At 47.4% G+C, this 24,532-nt stretch overlaps 21 non-coding genes across 21 annotated transcripts; all 21 read right to left on the bottom strand.

Moving 5' to 3' along the window:
* Positions 1-107: 107 nt before the first annotated feature.
* On the bottom strand, positions 108-179 carry TRNAP-UGG (transfer RNA proline (anticodon UGG)). Its single transcript has one exon. It is a non-coding gene; the product is annotated as a tRNA-Pro (tRNA).
* A 1,808-nt stretch (positions 180-1,987) lies between these two features.
* TRNAP-UGG (transfer RNA proline (anticodon UGG)) lies at positions 1,988-2,059 on the bottom strand. The gene has a single exon. It is a non-coding gene; the product is annotated as a tRNA-Pro (tRNA).
* Positions 2,060-3,384: 1,325 nt separating this feature from the next.
* Positions 3,385-3,457, bottom strand: TRNAV-CAC (transfer RNA valine (anticodon CAC)). The gene has a single exon. It is a non-coding gene; the product is annotated as a tRNA-Val (tRNA).
* Positions 3,458-3,877: 420 nt separating this feature from the next.
* Positions 3,878-3,949, bottom strand: TRNAP-UGG (transfer RNA proline (anticodon UGG)). The gene has a single exon. It is a non-coding gene; the product is annotated as a tRNA-Pro (tRNA).
* A 1,315-nt stretch (positions 3,950-5,264) lies between these two features.
* On the bottom strand, positions 5,265-5,337 carry TRNAV-CAC (transfer RNA valine (anticodon CAC)). The gene has a single exon. It is a non-coding gene; the product is annotated as a tRNA-Val (tRNA).
* Positions 5,338-7,122: 1,785 nt separating this feature from the next.
* TRNAV-CAC (transfer RNA valine (anticodon CAC)) lies at positions 7,123-7,195 on the bottom strand. The gene has a single exon. It is a non-coding gene; the product is annotated as a tRNA-Val (tRNA).
* A 420-nt stretch (positions 7,196-7,615) lies between these two features.
* TRNAP-UGG (transfer RNA proline (anticodon UGG)) lies at positions 7,616-7,687 on the bottom strand. Its single transcript has one exon. It is a non-coding gene; the product is annotated as a tRNA-Pro (tRNA).
* A 1,808-nt stretch (positions 7,688-9,495) lies between these two features.
* On the bottom strand, positions 9,496-9,567 carry TRNAP-UGG (transfer RNA proline (anticodon UGG)). Its single transcript has one exon. It is a non-coding gene; the product is annotated as a tRNA-Pro (tRNA).
* Positions 9,568-10,892: 1,325 nt separating this feature from the next.
* On the bottom strand, positions 10,893-10,965 carry TRNAV-CAC (transfer RNA valine (anticodon CAC)). Its single transcript has one exon. It is a non-coding gene; the product is annotated as a tRNA-Val (tRNA).
* A 420-nt stretch (positions 10,966-11,385) lies between these two features.
* On the bottom strand, positions 11,386-11,457 carry TRNAP-UGG (transfer RNA proline (anticodon UGG)). Its single transcript has one exon. It is a non-coding gene; the product is annotated as a tRNA-Pro (tRNA).
* A 1,315-nt stretch (positions 11,458-12,772) lies between these two features.
* Positions 12,773-12,845, bottom strand: TRNAV-CAC (transfer RNA valine (anticodon CAC)). The gene has a single exon. It is a non-coding gene; the product is annotated as a tRNA-Val (tRNA).
* A 420-nt stretch (positions 12,846-13,265) lies between these two features.
* Positions 13,266-13,337, bottom strand: TRNAP-UGG (transfer RNA proline (anticodon UGG)). The gene has a single exon. It is a non-coding gene; the product is annotated as a tRNA-Pro (tRNA).
* A 1,808-nt stretch (positions 13,338-15,145) lies between these two features.
* TRNAP-UGG (transfer RNA proline (anticodon UGG)) lies at positions 15,146-15,217 on the bottom strand. The gene has a single exon. It is a non-coding gene; the product is annotated as a tRNA-Pro (tRNA).
* A 1,325-nt stretch (positions 15,218-16,542) lies between these two features.
* Positions 16,543-16,615, bottom strand: TRNAV-CAC (transfer RNA valine (anticodon CAC)). Its single transcript has one exon. It is a non-coding gene; the product is annotated as a tRNA-Val (tRNA).
* A 420-nt stretch (positions 16,616-17,035) lies between these two features.
* TRNAP-UGG (transfer RNA proline (anticodon UGG)) lies at positions 17,036-17,107 on the bottom strand. Its single transcript has one exon. It is a non-coding gene; the product is annotated as a tRNA-Pro (tRNA).
* A 1,315-nt stretch (positions 17,108-18,422) lies between these two features.
* On the bottom strand, positions 18,423-18,495 carry TRNAV-CAC (transfer RNA valine (anticodon CAC)). The gene has a single exon. It is a non-coding gene; the product is annotated as a tRNA-Val (tRNA).
* Positions 18,496-18,915: 420 nt separating this feature from the next.
* Positions 18,916-18,987, bottom strand: TRNAP-UGG (transfer RNA proline (anticodon UGG)). Its single transcript has one exon. It is a non-coding gene; the product is annotated as a tRNA-Pro (tRNA).
* Positions 18,988-20,302: 1,315 nt separating this feature from the next.
* Positions 20,303-20,375, bottom strand: TRNAV-CAC (transfer RNA valine (anticodon CAC)). Its single transcript has one exon. It is a non-coding gene; the product is annotated as a tRNA-Val (tRNA).
* A 420-nt stretch (positions 20,376-20,795) lies between these two features.
* On the bottom strand, positions 20,796-20,867 carry TRNAP-UGG (transfer RNA proline (anticodon UGG)). The gene has a single exon. It is a non-coding gene; the product is annotated as a tRNA-Pro (tRNA).
* A 1,808-nt stretch (positions 20,868-22,675) lies between these two features.
* Positions 22,676-22,747, bottom strand: TRNAP-UGG (transfer RNA proline (anticodon UGG)). The gene has a single exon. It is a non-coding gene; the product is annotated as a tRNA-Pro (tRNA).
* A 1,325-nt stretch (positions 22,748-24,072) lies between these two features.
* TRNAV-CAC (transfer RNA valine (anticodon CAC)) lies at positions 24,073-24,145 on the bottom strand. Its single transcript has one exon. It is a non-coding gene; the product is annotated as a tRNA-Val (tRNA).
* Positions 24,146-24,532: the final 387 nt, after the last annotated feature.

Below are 24,532 nucleotides of genomic sequence, written 5' to 3'. Positions count from 1 at the left end.
AGTGAATTGTTCATCGACTACTGCTTACCGAGAAAACCAGAGAGTCTGTCCAATGAAAATAACATTGAAAAAACAAAAAAAAGGAGCTCAAGTTAACCACCTTGATTGGGCTCGTCCGGGATTTGAACCCGGGACCTCTCGCACCCAAAGCGAGAATCATACCCCTAGACCAACGAGCCACGGTCCTTTGAGCATTTGACGGAATTGTCCTCAGCGTTTGCACCCCCCTTAGGATTCGAGGCCAAGAATGCCTATTCCTGAAGTTTGTTCCTGCCGCTGAAAGCCTTGTCGGTGTATGAGCCAAATGAATGCCCCAGTCGGCACGCTCTGACTGTCTTCACAGGTCTCCTCCTCATCCCGAAGGTTGGTGGCCCATTGACATCAGGGTGGAAGGTGCTTGCGATACACTGTTCCTTCCTTCCTTCCTTCCTTCCTTTATTCCTCTTATGCTGTTTATGTAATAAGAGGGGACGATACACAGAAGAGAGAAAGTGGCCCAACACACTAGACTAGCAGTCTTCTGATCAATCTGCAGCTGGCAAGGTGGGGGAGAGCCTTTATTTTGCACCTGCTGGGATCTGCATTGGCAGAAGCTCTGAGGGCTGGGCCTTTCCTTTTGCCTGTAAAAACAAAAAGCAGCCCTCCTCCCTCCAGCCCTGAGAGCATGGGCGTGACACTGGAAAAAGCAGCATCTCCCCTTTGGTAAAGATGACCATTGCACAGCTGCTCACTCAGAGCTCGATCGTGCTCGATCAGGCGAGATATATTTAGGTCACCAGCAAAGTCTGTTCTCTTTTCTTGCGTAGGGTGAGCATTCACAGAGCCCAGCTTCGTTGACAAGAGTGCAAAAGGTGTATACTAAAAGCTTTCTGCTTTACTTGAGCGCCATGGCCGTTATTATATTTTGGCTGCTCCAAGCAATCTCTGTCCAGCCGATGCAAATTTCCAGCTCAAATTTTCCCAGCACTCAAAAAGTCACTCCTCCCGCCAGCTCTGCTTTCAGGAAGTTCAGCAGAAGCAGTCCAACTTCTGTTCCCACTTCAGAGGAAAAGCTTTCTCGGGCCAGAGAAAGCCAGGGAATCACTGTACCGGCAAGTGCATTTCTTACAACTGGTAATCCCTCAGAACACAGAAATGAAGAAGCTGTATATGAAAATGTATTATTTCTTTGGTACACTAACCTATGTAACTAATATGGACCATTTCAGAGGACGGAGCGGACCCAACTGTGATCCCAGAGACCCAAATACCCAGCAGTAGGGAAAATAAATCCTCTCTGTGCTCTGCAACATTACATACACAAAATGCAAGCGCGTGCATTTTTTTATTGGCCCCATATACAGAATACATGTGAGGATGCCTGCCTTCCCAGTGTATTTCTCAAGCTCTTGAGAGCATATGCTATTTCCATGGGAACGCAAATAAGTTCATACTTTACATTTGTGTGTGACAAAAGGGGAAAAAAACTATTTTGTGTAAAATGCCAGCAGAGAGTGTTTCTGCCCGGTCTCGAACCGGGGACCTTTCGCGTGTGAGGGGAACGTGATAACCACTACACTACAGAAACAGCTGCTTGCTCACCTTTGTAGGGACTGGGAGAACAGGTGCAAAGGGCAGTGCAAGTGGACCTGCTTAAAGACTAATCAAATGCCTTGCGCCTGAAGCTCACACAATCCAGCCTAAAACATACGTCCTATCAAGCATGCGCACATATACAAGTATGCCAGCTGAGGGCCTATGCAGCGTACAGAGGGAAGGACATATTTCCACTTTGAGATCGGACGGCCAAAACTCACAAGCAAATCAAGGAATGTTACTGAGAGCTAACAGAGAACACAAAGTGCTTGTCGCAAGGACATGGCACGCAAAGAGGTTCAGGAAGTGAATTGTTCATCGACTACTGCTTACCGAGAAAACCAGAGAGTCTGTCCAATGAAAATAACATTGAAAAAACAAAAAAAAGGAGCTCAAGTTAACCACCTTGATTGGGCTCGTCCGGGATTTGAACCCGGGACCTCTCGCACCCAAAGCGAGAATCATACCCCTAGACCAACGAGCCACGGTCCTTTGAGCATTTGACGGAATTGTCCTCAGCGTTTGCACCCCCCTTAGGATTCGAGGCCAAGAATGCCTATTCCTGAAGTTTGTTCCTGCCGCTGAAAGCCTTGTCGGTGTATGAGCCAAATGAATGCCCCAGTCGGCACGCTCTGACTGTCTTCACAGGTCTCCTCCTCATCCCGAAGGTTGGTGGCCCATTGACATCAGGGTGGAAGGTGCTTGCGATACACTGTTCCTTCCTTCCTTCCTTCCTTCCTTTATTCCTCTTATGCTGTTTATGTAATAAGAGGGGACGATACACAGAAGAGAGAAAGTGGCCCAACACACTAGACTAGCAGTCTTCTGATCAATCTGCAGCTGGCAAGGTGGGGGAGAGCCTTTATTTTGCACCTGCTGGGATCTGCATTGGCAGAAGCTCTGAGGGCTGGGCCTTTCCTTTTGCCTGTAAAAACAAAAAGCAGCCCTCCTCCCTCCAGCCCTGAGAGCATGGGCGTGACACTGGAAAAAGCAGCATCTCCCCTTTGGTAAAGATGACCATTGCACAGCTGCTCACTCAGAGCTCGATCGTGCTCGATCAGGCTCGATCAGGCGAGATATATTTAGGTCACCAGCAAAGTCAGTTCTCTTTTCTTGCGTAGGGTGAGCATTCACAGAGCCCAGCTTCGTTGACAAGAGTGCAAAAGGTGTATACTAAAAGCTTTCTGCTTTACTTGAGCGCCATGGCCGTTATTATATTTTGGCTGCTCCAAGCAATCTCTGTCCAGCCGATGCAAATTTCCAGCTCAAATTTTCCCAGCACTCAAAAAGTCCCTCCTCCCGCCAGCTCTGCTTTCAGGAAGTTCAGCAGAAGCAGTCCAACTTCTGTTCCCACTTCAGAGGAAAAGCTTTCTCGGGCCAGAGAAAGCCAGGGAATCACTGTACCGGCAAGTGCATTTCTTACAACTGGTAATCCCTCAGAACACAGAAATGAAGAAGCTGTATATGAAAATGTATTATTTCTTTGGTACACTAACCTATGTAACTAATATGGACCATTTCAGAGGACGGAGCGGACCCAACTGTGATCCCAGAGACCCAAATACCCAGCAGTAGGGAAAATAAATCCTCTCTGTGCTCTGCAACATTACATACACAAAATGCAAGCGCGTGCATTTTTTTATTGGCCCCATATACAGAATACATGTGAGGATGCTTGCCTTCCCAGTGTATTTCTCAAGCTCTTGAGAGCATATGCTATTTCCATGGGAACGCAAATAAGTTCATACTTTACATTTGTGTGTGACAAAAGGGGAAAAAAACTATTTTGTGTAAAATGCCAGCAGAGAGTGTTTCTGCCCGGTCTCGAACCGGGGACCTTTCGCGTGTGAGGCGAACGTGATAACCACTACACTACAGAAACAGCTGCTTGCTCACCTTTGTAGGGACTGGGAGAACAGGTGCAAAGGGCAGTGCAAGTGGACCTGCTTAAAGACTAATCAAATGCCTTGCGCCTGAAGCTCACACAATCCAGCCTAAAACATACGTCCTATCAAGCATGCGCACATATACAAGTATGCCAGCTGAGGGCCTATGCAGCGTACAGAGGGAAGGACATATTTCCACTTTGAGATCGGACGGCCAAAACTCACAAGCAAATCAAGGAATGTTACTGAGAGCTAACAGAGAACACAAAGTGCTTGTCGCAAGGACATGGCACGCAAAGAGGTTCAGGAAGTGAATTGTTCATCGACTACTGCTTACCGAGAAAACCAGAGAGTCTGTCCAATGAAAATAACATTGAAAAAACAAAAAAAAGGAGCTCAAGTTAACCACCTTGATTGGGCTCGTCCGGGATTTGAACCCGGGACCTCTCGCACCCAAAGCGAGAATCATACCCCTAGACCAACGAGCCACGGTCCTTTGAGCATTTGACGGAATTGTCCTCAGCGTTTGCACCCCCCTTAGGATTCGAGGCCAAGAATGCCTATTCCTGAAGTTTGTTCCTGCCGCTGAAAGCCTTGTCGGTGTATGAGCCAAATGAATGCCCCAGTCGGCACGCTCTGACTGTCTTCACAGGTCTCCTCCTCATCCCGAAGGTTGGTGGCCCATTGACATCAGGGTGGAAGGTGCTTGCGATACACTGTTCCTTCCTTCCTTCCTTCCTTCCTTTATTCCTCTTATGCTGTTTATGTAATAAGAGGGGACGATACACAGAAGAGAGAAAGTGGCCCAACACACTAGACTAGCAGTCTTCTGATCAATCTGCAGCTGGCAAGGTGGGGGAGAGCCTTTATTTTGCACCTGCTGGGATCTGCATTGGCAGAAGCTCTGAGGGCTGGGCCTTTCCTTTTGCCTGTAAAAACAAAAAGCAGCCCTCCTCCCTCCAGCCCTGAGAGCATGGGCGTGACACTGGAAAAAGCAGCATCTCCCCTTTGGTAAAGATGACCATTGCACAGCTGCTCACTCAGAGCTCGATTGTGCTCGATCAGGCGAGATATATTTAGGTCACCAGCAAAGTCTGTTCTCTTTTCTTGCGTAGGGTGAGCATTCACAGAGCCCAGCTTCGTTGACAAGAGTGCAAAAGGTGTATACTAAAAGCTTTCTGCTTTACTTGAGCGCCATGGCCGTTATTATATTTTGGCTGCTCCAAGCAATCTCTGTCCAGCCGATGCAAATTTCCAGCTCAAATTTTCCCAGCACTCAAAAAGTCCCTCCTCCCGCCAGCTCTGCTTTCAGGAAGTTCAGCAGAAGCAGTCCAACTTCTGTTCCCACTTCAGAGGAAAAGCTTTCTCGGGCCAGAGAAAGCCAGGGAATCACTGTACCGGCAAGTGCATTTCTTACAACTGGTAATCCCTCAGAACACAGAAATGAAGAAGCTGTATATGAAAATGTATTATTTCTTTGGTACACTAACCTATGTAACTAATATGGACCATTTCAGAGGACGGAGCGGACCCAACTGTGATCCCAGAGACCCAAATACCCAGCAGTAGGGAAAATAAATCCTCTCTGTGCTCTGCAACATTACATACACAAAATGCAAGCGCGTGCATTTTTTTATTGGCCCCATATACAGAATACATGTGAGGATGCTTGCCTTCCCAGTGTATTTCTCAAGCTCTTGAGAGCATATGCTATTTCCATGGGAACGCAAATAAGTTCATACTTTACATTTGTGTGTGACAAAAGGGGAAAAAAACTATTTTGTGTAAAATGCCAGCAGAGAGTGTTTCTGCCCGGTCTCGAACCGGGGACCTTTCGCGTGTGAGGCGAACGTGATAACCACTACACTACAGAAACAGCTGCTTGCTCACCTTTGTAGGGACTGGGAGAACAGGTGCAAAGGGCAGTGCAAGTGGACCTGCTTAAAGACTAATCAAATGCCTTGCGCCTGAAGCTCACACAATCCAGCCTAAAACATACGTCCTATCAAGCATGCGCACATATACAAGTATGCCAGCTGAGGGCCTATGCAGCGTACAGAGGGAAGGACATATTTCCACTTTGAGATCGGACGGCCAAAACTCACAAGCAAATCAAGGAATGTTACTGAGAGCTAACAGAGAACACAAAGTGCTTGTCGCAAGGACATGGCACGCAAAGAGGTTCAGGAAGTGAATTGTTCATCGACTACTGCTTACCGAGAAAACCAGAGAGTCTGTCCAATGAAAATAACATTGAAAAAACAAAAAAAAGGAGCTCAAGTTAACCACCTTGATTGGGCTCGTCTCGCACCCAAAGCGAGAATCATACCCCTAGACCAACGAGCCACGGTCCTTTGAGCATTTGACGGAATTGTCCTCAGCGTTTGCACCCCCCTTAGGATTCGAGGCCAAGAATGCCTATTCCTGAAGTTTGTTCCTGCCGCTGAAAGCCTTGTCGGTGTATGAGCCAAATGAATGCCCCAGTCGGCACGCTCTGACTGTCTTCACAGGTCTCCTCCTCATCCCGAAGGTTGGTGGCCCATTGACATCAGGGTGGAAGGTGCTTGCGATACACTGTTCCTTCCTTCCTTCCTTCCTTCCTTTATTCCTCTTATGCTGTTTATGTAATAAGAGGGGACGATACACAGAAGAGAGAAAGTGGCCCAACACACTAGACTAGCAGTCTTCTGATCAATCTGCAGCTGGCAAGGTGGGGGAGAGCCTTTATTTTGCACCTGCTGGGATCTGCATTGGCAGAAGCTCTGAGGGCTGGGCCTTTCCTTTTGCCTGTAAAAACAAAAAGCAGCCCTCCTCCCTCCAGCCCTGAGAGCATGGGCGTGACACTGGAAAAAGCAGCATCTCCCCTTTGGTAAAGATGACCATTGCACAGCTGCTCACTCAGAGCTCGATCGTGCTCGATCAGGCGAGATATATTTAGGTCACCAGCAAAGTCTGTTCTCTTTTCTTGCGTAGGGTGAGCATTCACAGAGCCCAGCTTCGTTGACAAGAGTGCAAAAGGTGTATACTAAAAGCTTTCTGCTTTACTTGAGCGCCATGGCCGTTATTATATTTTGGCTGCTCCAAGCAATCTCTGTCCAGCCGATGCAAATTTCCAGCTCAAATTTTCCCAGCACTCAAAAAGTCCCTCCTCCCGCCAGCTCTGCTTTCAGGAAGTTCAGCAGAAGCAGTCCAACTTCTGTTCCCACTTCAGAGGAAAAGCTTTCTCGGGCCAGAGAAAGCCAGGGAATCACTGTACCGGCAAGTGCATTTCTTACAACTGGTAATCCCTCAGAACACAGAAATGAAGAAGCTGTATATGAAAATGTATTATTTCTTTGGTACACTAACCTATGTAACTAATATGGACCATTTCAGAGGACGGAGCGGACCCAACTGTGATCCCAGAGACCCAAATACCCAGCAGTAGGGAAAATAAATCCTCTCTGTGCTCTGCAACATTACATACACAAAATGCAAGCGCGTGCATTTTTTTATTGGCCCCATATACAGAATACATGTGAGGATGCTTGCCTTCCCAGTGTATTTCTCAAGCTCTTGAGAGCATATGCTATTTCCATGGGAACGCAAATAAGTTCATACTTTACATTTGTGTGTGACAAAAGGGGAAAAAAACTATTTTGTGTAAAATGCCAGCAGAGAGTGTTTCTGCCCGGTCTCGAACCGGGGACCTTTCGCGTGTGAGGCGAACGTGATAACCACTACACTACAGAAACAGCTGCTTGCTCACCTTTGTAGGGACTGGGAGAACAGGTGCAAAGGGCAGTGCAAGTGGACCTGCTTAAAGACTAATCAAATGCCTTGCGCCTGAAGCTCACACAATCCAGCCTAAAACATACGTCCTATCAAGCATGCGCACATATACAAGTATGCCAGCTGAGGGCCTATGCAGCGTACAGAGGGAAGGACATATTTCCACTTTGAGATCGGACGGCCAAAACTCACAAGCAAATCAAGGAATGTTACTGAGAGCTAACAGAGAACACAAAGTGCTTGTCGCAAGGACATGGCACGCAAAGAGGTTCAGGAAGTGAATTGTTCATCGACTACTGCTTACCGAGAAAACCAGAGAGTCTGTCCAATGAAAATAACATTGAAAAAACAAAAAAAAGGAGCTCAAGTTAACCACCTTGATTGGGCTCGTCCGGGATTTGAACCCGGGACCTCTCGCACCCAAAGCGAGAATCATACCCCTAGACCAACGAGCCACGGTCCTTTGAGCATTTGACGGAATTGTCCTCAGCGTTTGCACCCCCCTTAGGATTCGAGGCCAAGAATGCCTATTCCTGAAGTTTGTTCCTGCCGCTGAAAGCCTTGTCGGTGTATGAGCCAAATGAATGCCCCAGTCGGCACGCTCTGACTGTCTTCACAGGTCTCCTCCTCATCCCGAAGGTTGGTGGCCCATTGACATCAGGGTGGAAGGTGCTTGCGATACACTGTTCCTTCCTTCCTTCCTTCCTTCCTTTATTCCTCTTATGCTGTTTATGTAATAAGAGGGGACGATACACAGAAGAGAGAAAGTGGCCCAACACACTAGACTAGCAGTCTTCTGATCAATCTGCAGCTGGCAAGGTGGGGGAGAGCCTTTATTTTGCACCTGCTGGGATCTGCATTGGCAGAAGCTCTGAGGGCTGGGCCTTTCCTTTTGCCTGTAAAAACAAAAAGCAGCCCTCCTCCCTCCAGCCCTGAGAGCATGGGCGTGACACTGGAAAAAGCAGCATCTCCCCTTTGGTAAAGATGACCATTGCACAGCTGCTCACTCAGAGCTCGATCGTGCTCGATCAGGCGAGATATATTTAGGTCACCAGCAAAGTCTGTTCTCTTTTCTTGCGTAGGGTGAGCATTCACAGAGCCCAGCTTCGTTGACAAGAGTGCAAAAGGTGTATACTAAAAGCTTTCTGCTTTACTTGAGCGCCATGGCCGTTATTATATTTTGGCTGCTCCAAGCAATCTCTGTCCAGCCGATGCAAATTTCCAGCTCAAATTTTCCCAGCACTCAAAAAGTCCCTCCTCCCGCCAGCTCTGCTTTCAGGAAGTTCAGCAGAAGCAGTCCAACTTCTGTTCCCACTTCAGAGGAAAAGCTTTCTCGGGCCAGAGAAAGCCAGGGAATCACTGTACCGGCAAGTGCATTTCTTACAACTGGTAATCCCTCAGAACACAGAAATGAAGAAGCTGTATATGAAAATGTATTATTTCTTTGGTACACTAACCTATGTAACTAATATGGACCATTTCAGAGGACGGAGCGGACCCAACTGTGATCCCAGAGACCCAAATACCCAGCAGTAGGGAAAATAAATCCTCTCTGTGCTCTGCAACATTACATACACAAAATGCAAGCGCGTGCATTTTTTTATTGGCCCCATATACAGAATACATGTGAGGATGCTTGCCTTCCCAGTGTATTTCTCAAGCTCTTGAGAGCATATGCTATTTCCATGGGAACGCAAATAAGTTCATACTTTACATTTGTGTGTGACAAAAGGGGAAAAAAACTATTTTGTGTAAAATGCCAGCAGAGAGTGTTTCTGCCCGGTCTCGAACCGGGGACCTTTCGCGTGTGAGGGGAACGTGATAACCACTACACTACAGAAACAGCTGCTTGCTCACCTTTGTAGGGACTGGGAGAACAGGTGCAAAGGGCAGTGCAAGTGGACCTGCTTAAAGACTAATCAAATGCCTTGCGCCTGAAGCTCACACAATCCAGCCTAAAACATACGTCCTATCAAGCATGCGCACATATACAAGTATGCCAGCTGAGGGCCTATGCAGCGTACAGAGGGAAGGACATATTTCCACTTTGAGATCGGACGGCCAAAACTCACAAGCAAATCAAGGAATGTTACTGAGAGCTAACAGAGAACACAAAGTGCTTGTCGCAAGGACATGGCACGCAAAGAGGTTCAGGAAGTGAATTGTTCATCGACTACTGCTTACCGAGAAAACCAGAGAGTCTGTCCAATGAAAATAACATTGAAAAAACAAAAAAAAGGAGCTCAAGTTAACCACCTTGATTGGGCTCGTCCGGGATTTGAACCCGGGACCTCTCGCACCCAAAGCGAGAATCATACCCCTAGACCAACGAGCCACGGTCCTTTGAGCATTTGACGGAATTGTCCTCAGCGTTTGCACCCCCCTTAGGATTCGAGGCCAAGAATGCCTATTCCTGAAGTTTGTTCCTGCCGCTGAAAGCCTTGTCGGTGTATGAGCCAAATGAATGCCCCAGTCGGCACGCTCTGACTGTCTTCACAGGTCTCCTCCTCATCCCGAAGGTTGGTGGCCCATTGACATCAGGGTGGAAGGTGCTTGCGATACACTGTTCCTTCCTTCCTTCCTTCCTTCCTTTATTCCTCTTATGCTGTTTATGTAATAAGAGGGGACGATACACAGAAGAGAGAAAGTGGCCCAACACACTAGACTAGCAGTCTTCTGATCAATCTGCAGCTGGCAAGGTGGGGGAGAGCCTTTATTTTGCACCTGCTGGGATCTGCATTGGCAGAAGCTCTGAGGGCTGGGCCTTTCCTTTTGCCTGTAAAAACAAAAAGCAGCCCTCCTCCCTCCAGCCCTGAGAGCATGGGCGTGACACTGGAAAAAGCAGCATCTCCCCTTTGGTAAAGATGACCATTGCACAGCTGCTCACTCAGAGCTCGATCGTGCTCGATCAGGCTCGATCAGGCGAGATATATTTAGGTCACCAGCAAAGTCTGTTCTCTTTTCTTGCGTAGGGTGAGCATTCACAGAGCCCAGCTTCGTTGACAAGAGTGCAAAAGGTGTATACTAAAAGCTTTCTGCTTTACTTGAGCGCCATGGCCGTTATTATATTTTGGCTGCTCCAAGCAATCTCTGTCCAGCCGATGCAAATTTCCAGCTCAAATTTTCCCAGCACTCAAAAAGTCCCTCCTCCCGCCAGCTCTGCTTTCAGGAAGTTCAGCAGAAGCAGTCCAACTTCTGTTCCCACTTCAGAGGAAAAGCTTTCTCGGGCCAGAGAAAGCCAGGGAATCACTGTACCGGCAAGTGCATTTCTTACAACTGGTAATCCCTCAGAACACAGAAATGAAGAAGCTGTATATGAAAATGTATTATTTCTTTGGTACACTAACCTATGTAACTAATATGGACCATTTCAGAGGACGGAGCGGACCCAACTGTGATCCCAGAGACCCAAATACCCAGCAGTAGGGAAAATAAATCCTCTCTGTGCTCTGCAACATTACATACACAAAATGCAAGCGCGTGCATTTTTTTATTGGCCCCATATACAGAATACATGTGAGGATGCTTGCCTTCCCAGTGTATTTCTCAAGCTCTTGAGAGCATATGCTATTTCCATGGGAACGCAAATAAGTTCATACTTTACATTTGTGTGTGACAAAAGGGGAAAAAAACTATTTTGTGTAAAATGCCAGCAGAGAGTGTTTCTGCCCGGTCTCGAACCGGGGACCTTTCGCGTGTGAGGCGAACGTGATAACCACTACACTACAGAAACAGCTGCTTGCTCACCTTTGTAGGGACTGGGAGAACAGGTGCAAAGGGCAGTGCAAGTGGACCTGCTTAAAGACTAATCAAATGCCTTGCGCCTGAAGCTCACACAATCCAGCCTAAAACATACGTCCTATCAAGCATGCGCACATATACAAGTATGCCAGCTGAGGGCCTATGCAGCGTACAGAGGGAAGGACATATTTCCACTTTGAGATCGGACGGCCAAAACTCACAAGCAAATCAAGGAATGTTACTGAGAGCTAACAGAGAACACAAAGTGCTTGTCGCAAGGACATGGCACGCAAAGAGGTTCAGGAAGTGAATTGTTCATCGACTACTGCTTACCGAGAAAACCAGAGAGTCTGTCCAATGAAAATAACATTGAAAAAACAAAAAAAAGGAGCTCAAGTTAACCACCTTGATTGGGCTCGTCCGGGATTTGAACCCGGGACCTCTCGCACCCAAAGCGAGAATCATACCCCTAGACCAACGAGCCACGGTCCTTTGAGCATTTGACGGAATTGTCCTCAGCGTTTGCACCCCCCTTAGGATTCGAGGCCAAGAATGCCTATTCCTGAAGTTTGTTCCTGCCGCTGAAAGCCTTGTCGGTGTATGAGCCAAATGAATGCCCCAGTCGGCACGCTCTGACTGTCTTCACAGGTCTCCTCCTCATCCCGAAGGTTGGTGGCCCATTGACATCAGGGTGGAAGGTGCTTGCGATACACTGTTCCTTCCTTCCTTCCTTCCTTCCTTTATTCCTCTTATGCTGTTTATGTAATAAGAGGGGACGATACACAGAAGAGAGAAAGTGGCCCAACACACTAGACTAGCAGTCTTCTGATCAATCTGCAGCTGGCAAGGTGGGGGAGAGCCTTTATTTTGCACCTGCTGGGATCTGCATTGGCAGAAGCTCTGAGGGCTGGGCCTTTCCTTTTGCCTGTAAAAACAAAAAGCAGCCCTCCTCCCTCCAGCCCTGAGAGCATGGGCGTGACACTGGAAAAAGCAGCATCTCCCCTTTGGTAAAGATGACCATTGCACAGCTGCTCACTCAGAGCTCGATCGTGCTCGATCAGGCGAGATATATTTAGGTCACCAGCAAAGTCTGTTCTCTTTTCTTGCGTAGGGTGAGCATTCACAGAGCCCAGCTTCGTTGACAAGAGTGCAAAAGGTGTATACTAAAAGCTTTCTGCTTTACTTGAGCGCCATGGCCGTTATTATATTTTGGCTGCTCCAAGCAATCTCTGTCCAGCCGATGCAAATTTCCAGCTCAAATTTTCCCAGCACTCAAAAAGTCCCTCCTCCCGCCAGCTCTGCTTTCAGGAAGTTCAGCAGAAGCAGTCCAACTTCTGTTCCCACTTCAGAGGAAAAGCTTTCTCGGGCCAGAGAAAGCCAGGGAATCACTGTACCGGCAAGTGCATTTCTTACAACTGGTAATCCCTCAGAACACAGAAATGAAGAAGCTGTATATGAAAATGTATTATTTCTTTGGTACACTAACCTATGTAACTAATATGGACCATTTCAGAGGACGGAGCGGACCCAACTGTGATCCCAGAGACCCAAATACCCAGCAGTAGGGAAAATAAATCCTCTCTGTGCTCTGCAACATTACATACACAAAATGCAAGCGCGTGCATTTTTTTATTGGCCCCATATACAGAATACATGTGAGGATGCTTGCCTTCCCAGTGTATTTCTCAAGCTCTTGAGAGCATATGCTATTTCCATGGGAACGCAAATAAGTTCATACTTTACATTTGTGTGTGACAAAAGGGGAAAAAAACTATTTTGTGTAAAATGCCAGCAGAGAGTGTTTCTGCCCGGTCTCGAACCGGGGACCTTTCGCGTGTGAGGCGAACGTGATAACCACTACACTACAGAAACAGCTGCTTGCTCACCTTTGTAGGGACTGGGAGAACAGGTGCAAAGGGCAGTGCAAGTGGACCTGCTTAAAGACTAATCAAATGCCTTGCGCCTGAAGCTCACACAATCCAGCCTAAAACATACGTCCTATCAAGCATGCGCACATATACAAGTATGCCAGCTGAGGGCCTATGCAGCGTACAGAGGGAAGGACATATTTCCACTTTGAGATCGGACGGCCAAAACTCACAAGCAAATCAAGGAATGTTACTGAGAGCTAACAGAGAACACAAAGTGCTTGTCGCAAGGACATGGCACGCAAAGAGGTTCAGGAAGTGAATTGTTCATCGACTACTGCTTACCGAGAAAACCAGAGAGTCTGTCCAATGAAAATAACATTGAAAAAACAAAAAAAAGGAGCTCAAGTTAACCACCTTGATTGGGCTCGTCCGGGATTTGAACCCGGGACCTCTCGCACCCAAAGCGAGAATCATACCCCTAGACCAACGAGCCACGGTCCTTTGAGCATTTGACGGAATTGTCCTCAGCGTTTGCACCCCCCTTAGGATTCGAGGCCAAGAATGCCTATTCCTGAAGTTTGTTCCTGCCGCTGAAAGCCTTGTCGGTGTATGAGCCAAATGAATGCCCCAGTCGGCACGCTCTGACTGTCTTCACAGGTCTCCTCCTCATCCCGAAGGTTGGTGGCCCATTGACATCAGGGTGGAAGGTGCTTGCGATACACTGTTCCTTCCTTCCTTCCTTCCTTCCTTTATTCCTCTTATGCTGTTTATGTAATAAGAGGGGACGATACACAGAAGAGAGAAAGTGGCCCAACACACTAGACTAGCAGTCTTCTGATCAATCTGCAGCTGGCAAGGTGGGGGAGAGCCTTTATTTTGCACCTGCTGGGATCTGCATTGGCAGAAGCTCTGAGGGCTGGGCCTTTCCTTTTGCCTGTAAAAACAAAAAGCAGCCCTCCTCCCTCCAGCCCTGAGAGCATGGGCGTGACACTGGAAAAAGCAGCATCTCCCCTTTGGTAAAGATGACCATTGCACAGCTGCTCACTCAGAGCTCGATCGTGCTCGATCAGGCGAGATATATTTAGGTCACCAGCAAAGTCTGTTCTCTTTTCTTGCGTAGGGTGAGCATTCACAGAGCCCAGCTTCGTTGACAAGAGTGCAAAAGGTGTATACTAAAAGCTTTCTGCTTTACTTGAGCGCCATGGCCGTTATTATATTTTGGCTGCTCCAAGCAATCTCTGTCCAGCCGATGCAAATTTCCAGCTCAAATTTTCCCAGCACTCAAAAAGTCCCTCCTCCCGCCAGCTCTGCTTTCAGGAAGTTCAGCAGAAGCAGTCCAACTTCTGTTCCCACTTCAGAGGAAAAGCTTTCTCGGGCCAGAGAAAGCCAGGGAATCACTGTACCGGCAAGTGCATTTCTTACAACTGGTAATCCCTCAGAACACAGAAATGAAGAAGCTGTATATGAAAATGTATTATTTCTTTGGTACACTAACCTATGTAACTAATATGGACCATTTCAGAGGACGGAGCGGACCCAACTGTGATCCCAGAGACCCAAATACCCAGCAGTAGGGAAAATAAATCCTCTCTGTGCTCTGCAACATTACATACACAAAATGCAAGCGCGTGCATTTTTTTATTGGCCCCATATACAGAATACATGTGAGGATGCTTGCCTTCCCAGTGTATTTCTCAAGCTCTTGAGAGCATATGCTATTTCCATGGGAACGCAAATAAGTTCATACTTTACATTTGTGTGTGACAAAAGGGGAAAAAAACTATTTTGTGTAAAATGCCAGCAGAGAGTGTTTCTGCCCGGTCTCGAACCGGGGACCTTTCGCGTGTGAGGGGAACGTGATAACCACTACACTACAGAAACAGCTGCTTGCTCACCTTTGTAGGGACTGGGAGAACAGGTGCAAAGGGCAGTGCAAGTGGACCTGCTTAAAGACTAATCAAATGCCTTGCGCCTGAAGCTCACACAATCCAGCCTAAAACATACGTCCTATCAAGCATGCGCACATATACAAGTATGCCAGCTGAGGGCCTATGCAGCGTACAGAGGGAAGGACATATTTCCACTTTGAGATCGGACGGCCAAAACTCACAAGCAAATCAAGGAATGTTACTGAGAGCTAACAGAGAACACAAAGTGCTTGTCGCAAGGACATGGCACGCAAAGAGGTTCAGGAAGTGAATTGTTCATCGACTACTGCTTACCGAGAAAACCAGAGAGTCTGTCCAATGAAAATAACATTGAAAAAACAAAAAAAAGGAGCTCAAGTTAACCACCTTGATTGGGCTCGTCCGGGATTTGAACCCGGGACCTCTCGCACCCAAAGCGAGAATCATACCCCTAGACCAACGAGCCACGGTCCTTTGAGCATTTGACGGAATTGTCCTCAGCGTTTGCACCCCCCTTAGGATTCGAGGCCAAGAATGCCTATTCCTGAAGTTTGTTCCTGCCGCTGAAAGCCTTGTCGGTGTATGAGCCAAATGAATGCCCCAGTCGGCACGCTCTGACTGTCTTCACAGGTCTCCTCCTCATCCCGAAGGTTGGTGGCCCATTGACATCAGGGTGGAAGGTGCTTGCGATACACTGTTCCTTCCTTCCTTCCTTCCTTCCTTTATTCCTCTTATGCTGTTTATGTAATAAGAGGGGACGATACACAGAAGAGAGAAAGTGGCCCAACACACTAGACTAGCAGTCTTCTGATCAATCTGCAGCTGGCAAGGTGGGGGAGAGCCTTTATTTTGCACCTGCTGGGATCTGCATTGGCAGAAGCTCTGAGGGCTGGGCCTTTCCTTTTGCCTGTAAAAACAAAAAGCAGCCCTCCTCCCTCCAGCCCTGAGAGCATGGGCGTGACACTGGAAAAAGCAGCATCTCCCCTTTGGTAAAGATGACCATTGCACAGCTGCTCACTCAGAGCTCGATCGTGCTCGATCAGGCTCGATCAGGCGAGATATATTTAGGTCACCAGCAAAGTCTGTTCTCTTTTCTTGCGTAGGGTGAGCATTCACAGAGCCCAGCTTCGTTGACAAGAGTGCAAAAGGTGTATACTAAAAGCTTTCTGCTTTACTTGAGCGCCATGGCCGTTATTATATTTTGGCTGCTCCAAGCAATCTCTGTCCAGCCGATGCAAATTTCCAGCTCAAATTTTCCCAGCACTCAAAAAGTCCCTCCTCCCGCCAGCTCTGCTTTCAGGAAGTTCAGCAGAAGCAGTCCAACTTCTGTTCCCACTTCAGAGGAAAAGCTTTCTCGGGCCAGAGAAAGCCAGGGAATCACTGTACCGGCAAGTGCATTTCTTACAACTGGTAATCCCTCAGAACACAGAAATGAAGAAGCTGTATATGAAAATGTATTATTTCTTTGGTACACTAACCTATGTAACTAATATGGACCATTTCAGAGGACGGAGCGGACCCAACTGTGATCCCAGAGACCCAAATACCCAGCAGTAGGGAAAATAAATCCTCTCTGTGCTCTGCAACATTACATACACAAAATGCAAGCGCGTGCATTTTTTTATTGGCCCCATATACAGAATACATGTGAGGATGCTTGCCTTCCCAGTGTATTTCTCAAGCTCTTGAGAGCATATGCTATTTCCATGGGAACGCAAATAAGTTCATACTTTACATTTGTGTGTGACAAAAGGGGAAAAAAACTATTTTGTGTAAAATGCCAGCAGAGAGTGTTTCTGCCCGGTCTCGAACCGGGGACCTTTCGCGTGTGAGGCGAACATGATAACCACTACACTACAGAAACAGCTGCTTGCTCACCTTTGTAGGGACTGGGAGAACAGGTGCAAAGGGCAGTGCAAGTGGACCTGCTTAAAGACTAATCAAATGCCTTGCGCCTGAAGCTCACACAATCCAGCCTAAAACATACGTCCTATCAAGCATGCGCACATATACAAGTATGCCAGCTGAGGGCCTATGCAGCGTACAGAGGGAAGGACATATTTCCACTTTGAGATCGGACGGCCAAAACTCACAAGCAAATCAAGGAATGTTACTGAGAGCTAACAGAGAACACAAAGTGCTTGTCGCAAGGACATGGCACGCAAAGAGGTTCAGGAAGTGAATTGTTCATCGACTACTGCTTACCGAGAAAACCAGAGAGTCTGTCCAATGAAAATAACATTGAAAAAACAAAAAAAAAGAGCTCAAGTTAACCACCTTGATTGGGCTCGTCCGGGATTTGAACCCGGGACCTCTCGCACCCAAAGCGAGAATCATACCCCTAGACCAACGAGCCACGGTCCTTTGAGCATTTGACGGAATTGTCCTCAGCGTTTGCACCCCCCTTAGGATTCGAGGCCAAGAATGCCTATTCCTGAAGTTTGTTCCTGCCGCTGAAAGCCTTGTCGGTGTATGAGCCAAATGAATGCCCCAGTCGGCACGCTCTGACTGTCTTCACAGGTCTCCTCCTCATCCCGAAGGTTGGTGGCCCATTGACATCAGGGTGGAAGGTGCTTGCGATACACTGTTCCTTCCTTCCTTCCTTCCTTCCTTTATTCCTCTTATGCTGTTTATGTAATAAGAGGGGACGATACACAGAAGAGAGAAAGTGGCCCAACACACTAGACTAGCAGTCTTCTGATCAATCTGCAGCTGGCAAGGTGGGGGAGAGCCTTTATTTTGCACCTGCTGGGATCTGCATTGGCAGAAGCTCTGAGGGCTGGGCCTTTCCTTTTGCCTGTAAAAACAAAAAGCAGCCCTCCTCCCTCCAGCCCTGAGAGCATGGGCGTGACACTGGAAAAAGCAGCATCTCCCCTTTGGTAAAGATGACCATTGCACAGCTGCTCACTCAGAGCTCGATTGTGCTCGATCAGGCGAGATATATTTAGGTCACCAGCAAAGTCTGTTCTCTTTTCTTGCGTAGGGTGAGCATTCACAGAGCCCAGCTTCGTTGACAAGAGTGCAAAAGGTGTATACTAAAAGCTTTCTGCTTTACTTGAGCGCCATGGCCGTTATTATATTTTGGCTGCTCCAAGCAATCTCTGTCCAGCCGATGCAAATTTCCAGCTCAAATTTTCCCAGCACTCAAAAAGTCCCTCCTCCCGCCAGCTCTGCTTTCAGGAAGTTCAGCAGAAGCAGTCCAACTTCTGTTCCCACTTCAGAGGAAAAGCTTTCTCGGGCCAGAGAAAGCCAGGGAATCACTGTACCGGCAAGTGCATTTCTTACAACTGGTAATCCCTCAGAACACAGAAATGAAGAAGCTGTATATGAAAATGTATTATTTCTTTGGTACACTAACCTATGTAACTAATATGGACCATTTCAGAGGACGGAGCGGACCCAACTGTGATCCCAGAGACCCAAATACCCAGCAGTAGGGAAAATAAATCCTCTCTGTGCTCTGCAACATTACATACACAAAATGCAAGCGCGTGCATTTTTTTATTGGCCCCATATACAGAATACATGTGAGGATGCTTGCCTTCCCAGTGTATTTCTCAAGCTCTTGAGAGCATATGCTATTTCCATGGGAACGCAAATAAGTTCATACTTTACATTTGTGTGTGACAAAAGGGGAAAAAAACTATTTTGTGTAAAATGCCAGCAGAGAGTGTTTCTGCCCGGTCTCGAACCGGGGACCTTTCGCGTGTGAGGCGAACGTGATAACCACTACACTACAGAAACAGCTGCTTGCTCACCTTTGTAGGGACTGGGAGAACAGGTGCAAAGGGCAGTGCAAGTGGACCTGCTTAAAGACTAATCAAATGCCTTGCGCCTGAAGCTCACACAATCCAGCCTAAAACATACGTCCTATCAAGCATGCGCACATATACAAGTATGCCAGCTGAGGGCCTATGCAGCGTACAGAGGGAAGGACATATTTCCACTTTGAGATCGGACGGCCAAAACTCACAAGCAAATCAAGGAATGTTACTGAGAGCTAACAGAGAACACAAAGTGCTTGTCGCAAGGACATGGCACGCAAAGAGGTTCAGGAAGTGAATTGTTCATCGACTACTGCTTACCGAGAAAACCAGAGAGTCTGTCCAATGAAAATAACATTGAAAAAACAAAAAAAAGGAGCTCAAGTTAACCACCTTGATTGGGCTCGTCCGGGATTTGAACCCGGGACCTCTCGCACCCAAAGCGAGAATCATACCCCTAGACCAACGAGCCACGGTCCTTTGAGCATTTGACGGAATTGTCCTCAGCGTTTGCACCCCCCTTAGGATTCGAGGCCAAGAATGCCTATTCCTGAAGTTTGTTCCTGCCGCTGAAAGCCTTGTCGGTGTATGAGCCAAATGAATGCCCCAGTCGGCACGCTCTGACTGTCTTCACAGGTCTCCTCCTCATCCCGAAGGTTGGTGGCCCATTGACATCAGGGTGGAAGGTGCTTGCGATACACTGTTCCTTCCTTCCTTCCTTCCTTCCTTTATTCCTCTTATGCTGTTTATGTAATAAGAGGGGACGATACACAGAAGAGAGAAAGTGGCCCAACACACTAGACTAGCAGTCTTCTGATCAATCTGCAGCTGGCAAGGTGGGGGAGAGCCTTTATTTTGCACCTGCTGGGATCTGCATTGGCAGAAGCTCTGAGGGCTGGGCCTTTCCTTTTGCCTGTAAAAACAAAAAGCAGCCCTCCTCCCTCCAGCCCTGAGAGCATGGGCGTGACACTGGAAAAAGCAGCATCTCCCCTTTGGTAAAGATGACCATTGCACAGCTGCTCACTCAGAGCTCGATCGTGCTCGATCAGGCGAGATATATTTAGGTCACCAGCAAAGTCTGTTCTCTTTTCTTGCGTAGGGTGAGCATTCACAGAGCCCAGCTTCGTTGACAAGAGTGCAAAAGGTGTATACTAAAAGCTTTCTGCTTTACTTGAGCGCCATGGCCGTTATTATATTTTGGCTGCTCCAAGCAATCTCTGTCCAGCCGATGCAAATTTCCAGCTCAAATTTTCCCAGCACTCAAAAAGTCCCTCCTCCCGCCAGCTCTGCTTTCAGGAAGTTCAGCAGAAGCAGTCCAACTTCTGTTCCCACTTCAGAGGAAAAGCTTTCTCGGGCCAGAGAAAGCCAGGGAATCACTGTACCGGCAAGTGCATTTCTTACAACTGGTAATCCCTCAGAACACAGAAATGAAGAAGCTGTATATGAAAATGTATTATTTCTTTGGTACACTAACCTATGTAACTAATATGGACCATTTCAGAGGACGGAGCGGACCCAACTGTGATCCCAGAGACCCAAATACCCAGCAGTAGGGAAAATAAATCCTCTCTGTGCTCTGCAACATTACATACACAAAATGCAAGCGCGTGCATTTTTTTATTGGCCCCATATACAGAATACATGTGAGGATGCTTGCCTTCCCAGTGTATTTCTCAAGCTCTTGAGAGCATATGCTATTTCCATGGGAACGCAAATAAGTTCATACTTTACATTTGTGTGTGACAAAAGGGGAAAAAAACTATTTTGTGTAAAATGCCAGCAGAGAGTGTTTCTGCCCGGTCTCGAACCGGGGACCTTTCGCGTGTGAGGCGAACGTGATAACCACTACACTACAGAAACAGCTGCTTGCTCACCTTTGTAGGGACTGGGAGAACAGGTGCAAAGGGCAGTGCAAGTGGACCTGCTTAAAGACTAATCAAATGCCTTGCGCCTGAAGCTCACACAATCCAGCCTAAAACATACGTCCTATCAAGCATGCGCACATATACAAGTATGCCAGCTGAGGGCCTATGCAGCGTACAGAGGGAAGGACATATTTCCACTTTGAGATCGGACGGCCAAAACTCACAAGCAAATCAAGGAATGTTACTGAGAGCTAACAGAGAACACAAAGTGCTTGTCGCAAGGACATGGCACGCAAAGAGGTTCAGGAAGTGAATTGTTCATCGACTACTGCTTACCGAGAAAACCAGAGAGTCTGTCCAATGAAAATAACATTGAAAAAACAAAAAAAAGGAGCTCAAGTTAACCACCTTGATTGGGCTCGTCCGGGATTTGAACCCGGGACCTCTCGCACCCAAAGCGAGAATCATACCCCTAGACCAACGAGCCACGGTCCTTTGAGCATTTGACGGAATTGTCCTCAGCGTTTGCACCCCCCTTAGGATTCGAGGCCAAGAATGCCTATTCCTGAAGTTTGTTCCTGCCGCTGAAAGCCTTGTCGGTGTATGAGCCAAATGAATGCCCCAGTCGGCACGCTCTGACTGTCTTCACAGGTCTCCTCCTCATCCCGAAGGTTGGTGGCCCATTGACATCAGGGTGGAAGGTGCTTGCGATACACTGTTCCTTCCTTCCTTCCTTCCTTCCTTTATTCCTCTTATGCTGTTTATGTAATAAGAGGGGACGATACACAGAAGAGAGAAAGTGGCCCAACACACTAGACTAGCAGTCTTCTGATCAATCTGCAGCTGGCAAGGTGGGGGAGAGCCTTTATTTTGCACCTGCTGGGATCTGCATTGGCAGAAGCTCTGAGGGCTGGGCCTTTCCTTTTGCCTGTAAAAACAAAAAGCAGCCCTCCTCCCTCCAGCCCTGAGAGCATGGGCGTGACACTGGAAAAAGCAGCATCTCCCCTTTGGTAAAGATGACCATTGCACAGCTGCTCACTCAGAGCTCGATCGTGCTCGATCAGGCGAGATATATTTAGGTCACCAGCAAAGTCTGTTCTCTTTTCTTGCGTAGGGTGAGCATTCACAGAGCCCAGCTTCGTTGACAAGAGTGCAAAAGGTGTATACTAAAAGCTTTCTGCTTTACTTGAGCGCCATGGCCGTTATTATATTTTGGCTGCTCCAAGCAATCTCTGTCCAGCCGATGCAAATTTCCAGCTCAAATTTTCCCAGCACTCAAAAAGTCACTCCTCCCGCCAGCTCTGCTTTCAGGAAGTTCAGCAGAAGCAGTCCAACTTCTGTTCCCACTTCAGAGGAAAAGCTTTCTCGGGCCAGAGAAAGCCAGGGAATCACTGTACCGGCAAGTGCATTTCTTACAACTGGTAATCCCTCAGAACACAGAAATGAAGAAGCTGTATATGAAAATGTATTATTTCTTTGGTACACTAACCTATGTAACTAATATGGACCATTTCAGAGGACGGAGCGGACCCAACTGTGATCCCAGAGACCCAAATACCCAGCAGTAGGGAAAATAAATCCTCTCTGTGCTCTGCAACATTACATACACAAAATGCAAGCGCGTGCATTTTTTTATTGGCCCCATATACAGAATACATGTGAGGATGCTTGCCTTCCCAGTGTATTTCTCAAGCTCTTGAGAGCATATGCTATTTCCATGGGAACGCAAATAAGTTCATACTTTACATTTGTGTGTGACAAAAGGGGAAAAAAACTATTTTGTGTAAAATGCCAGCAGAGAGTGTTTCTGCCCGGTCTCGAACCGGGGACCTTTCGCGTGTGAGGGGAACGTGATAACCACTACACTACAGAAACAGCTGCTTGCTCACCTTTGTAGGGACTGGGAGAACAGGTGCAAAGGGCAGTGCAAGTGGACCTGCTTAAAGACTAATCAAATGCCTTGCGCCTGAAGCTCACACAATCCAGCCTAAAACATACGTCCTATCAAGCATGCGCACATATACAAGTATGCCAGCTGAGGGCCTATGCAGCGTACAGAGGGAAGGACATATTTCCACTTTGAGATCGGACGGCCAAAACTCACAAGCAAATCAAGGAATGTTACTGAGAGCTAACAGAGAACACAAAGTGCTTGTCGCAAGGACATGGCACGCAAAGAGGTTCAGGAAGTGAATTGTTCATCGACTACTGCTTACCGAGAAAACCAGAGAGTCTGTCCAATGAAAATAACATTGAAAAAACAAAAAAAAGGAGCTCAAGTTAACCACCTTGATTGGGCTCGTCCGGGATTTGAACCCGGGACCTCTCGCACCCAAAGCGAGAATCATACCCCTAGACCAACGAGCCACGGTCCTTTGAGCATTTGACGGAATTGTCCTCAGCGTTTGCACCCCCCTTAGGATTCGAGGCCAAGAATGCCTATTCCTGAAGTTTGTTCCTGCCGCTGAAAGCCTTGTCGGTGTATGAGCCAAATGAATGCCCCAGTCGGCACGCTCTGACTGTCTTCACAGGTCTCCTCCTCATCCCGAAGGTTGGTGGCCCATTGACATCAGGGTGGAAGGTGCTTGCGATACACTGTTCCTTCCTTCCTTCCTTCCTTCCTTTATTCCTCTTATGCTGTTTATGTAATAAGAGGGGACGATACACAGAAGAGAGAAAGTGGCCCAACACACTAGACTAGCAGTCTTCTGATCAATCTGCAGCTGGCAAGGTGGGGGAGAGCCTTTATTTTGCACCTGCTGGGATCTGCATTGGCAGAAGCTCTGAGGGCTGGGCCTTTCCTTTTGCCTGTAAAAACAAAAAGCAGCCCTCCTCCCTCCAGCCCTGAGAGCATGGGCGTGACACTGGAAAAAGCAGCATCTCCCCTTTGGTAAAGATGACCATTGCACAGCTGCTCACTCAGAGCTCGATCGTGCTCGATCAGGCTCGATCAGGCGAGATATATTTAGGTCACCAGCAAAGTCTGTTCTCTTTTCTTGCGTAGGGTGAGCATTCACAGAGCCCAGCTTCGTTGACAAGAGTGCAAAAGGTGTATACTAAAAGCTTTCTGCTTTACTTGAGCGCCATGGCCGTTATTATATTTTGGCTGCTCCAAGCAATCTCTGTCCAGCCGATGCAAATTTCCAGCTCAAATTTTCCCAGCACTCAAAAAGTCCCTCCTCCCGCCAGCTCTGCTTTCAGGAAGTTCAGCAGAAGCAGTCCAACTTCTGTTCCCACTTCAGAGGAAAAGCTTTCTCGGGCCAGAGAAAGCCAGGGAATCACTGTACCGGCAAGTGCATTTCTTACAACTGGTAATCCCTCAGAACACAGAAATGAAGAAGCTGTATATGAAAATGTATTATTTCTTTGGTACACTAACCTATGTAACTAATATGGACCATTTCAGAGGACGGAGCGGACCCAACTGTGATCCCAGAGACCCAAATACCCAGCAGTAGGGAAAATAAATCCTCTCTGTGCTCTGCAACATTACATACACAAAATGCAAGCGCGTGCATTTTTTTATTGGCCCCATATACAGAATACATGTGAGGATGCTTGCCTTCCTAGTGTATTTCTCAAGCTCTTGAGAGCATATGCTATTTCCATGGGAACGCAAATAAGTTCATACTTTACATTTGTGTGTGACAAAAGGGGAAAAAAACTATTTTGTGTAAAATGCCAGCAGAGAGTGTTTCTGCCCGGTCTCGAACCGGGGACCTTTCGCGTGTGAGGCGAACGTGATAACCACTACACTACAGAAACAGCTGCTTGCTCACCTTTGTAGGGACTGGGAGAACAGGTGCAAAGGGCAGTGCAAGTGGACCTGCTTAAAGACTAATCAAATGCCTTGCGCCTGAAGCTCACACAATCCAGCCTAAAACATACGTCCTATCAAGCATGCGCACATATACAAGTATGCCAGCTGAGGGCCTATGCAGCGTACAGAGGGAAGGACATATTTCCACTTTGAGATCGGACGGCCAAAACTCACAAGCAAATCAAGGAATGTTACTGAGAGCTAACAGAGAACACAAAGTGCTTGTCGCAAGGACATGGCACGCAAAGAGGTTCAGGAAGTGAATTGTTCATCGACTACTGCTTACCGAGAAAACCAGAGAGTCTGTCCAATGAAAATAACATTGAAAAAAC

This window comes from Ambystoma mexicanum, chromosome 2q, assembly GCF_040938575.1.
Source record: "Ambystoma mexicanum isolate Mex_15411 chromosome 2q, UKY_AmexF1_1, whole genome shotgun sequence".
Taxonomy (NCBI): Eukaryota; Metazoa; Chordata; class Amphibia; order Caudata; family Ambystomatidae; genus Ambystoma; species Ambystoma mexicanum.
Note: the sequence above shows the minus strand (reverse complement) of the source record. Positions and strands in the feature narration are given on the sequence as shown.